This window comes from Octodon degus, unplaced genomic scaffold, assembly GCF_000260255.1.
Source record: "Octodon degus isolate 3935 unplaced genomic scaffold, OctDeg1.0 scaffold00260, whole genome shotgun sequence".
Taxonomy (NCBI): Eukaryota; Metazoa; Chordata; class Mammalia; order Rodentia; family Octodontidae; genus Octodon; species Octodon degus.
Window position 1 is genome coordinate 2,112,637 of NW_004524836.1, and position 4,637 is coordinate 2,117,273.

Consider the following 4,637-nt stretch of genomic DNA (forward strand, 5'->3'; position numbering starts at 1 on the left):
AAAAAAAGAAAGAAAGAAAGAAAGAAAGAAAGCTTTTTGTCTTTTTCTGTTAGAGACTCACACATAGATTACACATCCCCTGGTTACCCCATGCTCTTCTATGCTGGCCATAAGAGGATTTAAAAGGAGTTTAAATGGTCATTTTGGAAAATGATCATTTTGTCAGGCTATGTTGAATTTTTCCAACATCTAGTGCTTTGCAGAATTTTATTCTTGAGTTTGTACATGGTCTATATTAAGTTGAGGGGCTGGAGAGATGCTCAGTGGTCTAAAGCACCTACTTAGAACAAGCTTGGCAAAGCACAGGGACCGCAGTTCGATCCCCCAGCACCACATGCCAGCCAGCCCCGCCCCCTGGTGGGTTGAGCTGGCCACACACACACACACACACACACACACAATAAATAAATGTTAAAAAATTAAATATTATATTAAGTTGAATATGGTATATGTGGGAAGCTCTGTTTTATTTTTATTTGAGTCTTTTGTTGATTGGCTTCTTTTACCACCAATAAAATGTCCAATTTGTTCTGAAGAAACTGTTCTATATATGTTCTTTTTTGAGATTTGATCTCTAGAATATATTACAAATTTCTTAGTGTTGATGAGTTAGGAAATTGGTTTTGTGTAAAAGTGTGTGTGTGACATATTGTTTCTAAAAATAAATTTTGGTTGCTCCCAGGTTAACTTTCAGAAATTACATAATTTTTGCTAGTTATTAATATCACTCAGAATTTCTCCTTCCCTGCTGTTTACAAAATCAGCACAATGTATTTCCAAATAACACAATCATTCCTAAGTCATTCATTCTTTTTTTTTTTTTTTTTTTTCGGAACCACGGATTGAACTCAGGTCCTTGCACTTGCCAGGGAAGCGCTTATTCCACTGAGCCATCTCCCCAGCCCCTCTTCTTTCTTTTTAAAGGGTGTCTTAACCAAGACAGGACTAGTTGAATGGCTAATTGAATTCTAGGCAAGAGTAACAGGAAATTTGGGCCTATTGCACAGTGCTACCTGCAAGGTGATCCCTTTGGACTGAATATTTGGACACTTAAAAAGAGATTTCTATTTTTTTAATTAATTAATTAATCAATTAATTTATTTGCTACAAAGTCTGTCTATACAGCTTGGACTCAGTGATCCTCCTGTCTCAATCTCCCTAGTGCTAGGATTATAAGCATATGCCACCATGTCCAGTTTTGGAGGATGGCATGGCATCTGGGATTCCTGACCCAACACAGCTTGCAGTACCAGGGATCGAACCTGGGTCCTTGTGCTTGCCAGGCAGGTGCTTAGACCACTGAGCTATCTCCTCAGCCCTTGAAAAGACATTTCTGTTTGTTCAGTATTCTCTTAATTGTTGCCACACTGCCATGGTACATGTAGGTCTTATAGTGAGCTGTACATTCACAAGCGCTTAACTCTATATCATAGATGGTTAACAAAATGAATCACAGCAAGTAAAATTGATGGCTTTGGTTCTCTGTATCTTGTCTCCATGATTGATGGATCACTGTGGCCAGGCTAATTATGCAGCCATGTCCATTGATGGCTTAGAGCCACAGTGGTGAATCCTACTGACTAGACTTGCCAATACTACTGACTGACTAAGATTTGCTTCTTTGTGCTCTGTACAGATGTAGGATAGTTAAAACACCTTGAAAATTTACATAATGTTTAGGCCTAATTCTATATGGTCCTCAAACTATAGAGAAAACATAGATTTCTAAGCAAATTGAGGTTTTAAAATGTGACTTAGAGACTAAGAAGATAGAAGTAGGAAAATCTTGTCTTCCCAATTTCTAAATATTATTCTACATTTTCTCTTTTAAAATAGAGCTAGTGTGGAGATTATCCATACACTTAACTTATATCTGTTTCATTGACCTGTACCATTATGTTGATAGAGTTCATTCAATATCAGAGAGACCTTCAATTTTTTCTTACATTAAAACACTAAGAGAAGTGAAAACTTAAGACTAGTTATTTTATATTTAAAAGTCAAATTTTGAACAATTTCTTTGTTTTGAAGACTACGTCCTATCTATCATAGAAGAGCATTCTTTGTGACAATATTTCACCAGCAACTGTAGTCGTGTGTGTGTGTGTGTGTGTGTGTGTGTGTGTGTGTGTGTAAATTGCTGGCTCAGAACCACTGACGTTCTAAAGACACATATACAACAGTATTTCTTCTAAATAGAAAATGTTATAAAAGACTATTGACTGGGGCAGTTGTAGCCAACTCAAATCACTATTGAAATGCTGAAAATAGGCAATGCTTCATTTGCTCTTTACCACAAATAAATGAAATTCTTCACAAAAATCTTTGTAAAAGGTCAAAAATGTCTTATTCTCTTCTCAGGAGCAATAGCTTTAAAAGATACAGTATGCTACATCTTTCCTGGACAAAACAAAAGCATAGTGATTTTTAATTGTAGGGCACAAGGCTTTTGGAACATTTAAAAACCTGTCTACTAAGATGACACAAAAAAAGAAGATGAACAACAGGTCAATTCAACTGTTACTTAGGTATTTGCTTAACTGTACTTTAATGAAAAAGATGAGTTGTATTTTTCAAGGTAATCTATTTGAAAATATTTGAATTTTATTTGCTTTGCTTATTGATCTTTTATTCATCTAAATATGAGAATGTGCAGTGCTATAGCTTAAATATTGAAAACTGCTATATGAATGACCTGTGGTTTTGATTAATGTAATACAAATGTTAGTGTGAAATATTTAGTATGGTAGAATAGATATTTTTAATAAGAAAATGTATAAAATGTCTACTCATTGAGCCACTATTGTTGATTATAAATTTCAGGACAATCTACCAGAACTGCAAGAGTATTAGGTTGCAGTAGAGTCTACCAAAAATTTATTCTGTTGATTTTTTCTTAAACAAAATTAACTTTAGGGCCAGGGAGATTGGCTCAGTAGAATAAGTGCTTCCCTGGCAAGTGCAAGGACCTGAGTTCAATCCCCAGTTTCACCAAAAAAAAAAAAAATTGTATTTAATTACAAAAGTATTGGTACTTACTTTAAAAATACAGGAGAGAACTTTAAGTAAAGATATTTTATGATGTACCCAGAGATATATTCTATTGCTATTTTGATGGATTTTATTCCAATATTAAATAGGTAAAAGTACAGAATATTCAACCAGTTCAAATTACCGTGCAAGCTCTTGCAAGCTTTGAAACTTTGCACACAGTCCTTAACTACTTGTGTCTTAGATTTGATATAGAAAAGATCACAATAATGGATTTAATTCAGAAAGTCATTGAAAAGACTGATATAGTAAAAACGTAAAATATTTGGAAAAAATTTTGGTACGTGGTAAGAGTACAATAAATAATAGCTTTAATTATTATTGTCATGGCTCTCTCATTCTTGTATTTCTTTTCTATATTATTGATTTATTATGTTTAAGGATAATAATCTTAAAAAGATATTTGTAAACCTTTTAGAAACAAAAATATAGGTAAAATTTAAAAATAAAAGTCAACTCATCTTTATATTATCATAGAATTACTGTTAATATTTGGAAATACAGTTTAAAAACAAGATATGATCATAATAGGTCTCAAAACAGAGAAAAAACATATATAATACATAAAAATACATTTGATAAAGGCAGTAGAATAGGTATACATGAAAATAGGGATATCAATATGGAAAACTAATTTTAAGTGATAAAAGAGATATATCATGTACATTAATGATCCTACTGCATAGTGTTGAGATAACTCTCCTCAAAGTGATCTATAGACTCAACACAATGCCTGTCAAAATTCCAACAGGCCAATTTTGAAATCGACAGAAATTGGAAAGATGATCTTATACAGTGTGAAAGACTGCAAAATGCCTAGAAGAGCCAAAGTAAGTTTTTAAAATCAGAGCATAGTGAAAACTCTATATTTCTTATCTCAAAACTTAATGAAAACCCACAATTAACAGATGATGTGGTATTTGCGTAAGGATAGGCATATCCTTAGACAAGTACAAACGCAGTTCATTTAACTTTTAACAAATGATACCCAAGACAAGTGGATATCCACACCTAAAACCTCAAATATTGTAATAGTAATTTTCCATTGCTATAACCAAAGACCTAAGGACAGGTCACTTGTTTTAAAAAGAAAAGCTGACTAAGGTGACAGTCCTAGAGTTCTGAGTATGGCACCAACTTTTGCTTAGCTCTGCTGAGAACCTGAAGGTAGATGGCATCAAGTGATAAGAGGACATCTATGCATGATCTGATGGCAGAACAGGAATCCGGAGACCAGGGTTGTTTTGCTCTTATACACAACCTACTCTTTCTAAAAAAAAAAAAAAAAAAAAAAAAAAAAAAAAAAAAAAAACAGGAATGAGATCCAGTTTAATCTGTGTAAAACATCAGAAACAAGAACGCAGCAAAGTCGAAGAATTTCACTACTAGTTGACAAGGAAGATGTAAGAAAATGTGTTCTCATTAGCCAGCATATAGAACTGTTCTAGTGAACAATCATAGTAAACATGGAAATATTTTATTTTTAAAATAAATATCAACTATTCTATGTTGAGCCCCTCTCTTTTCTTCTCTAAAAATTATCTCAGCTAGATCACATAACTTTTCTGCAGTTTTAGCTATTAGAA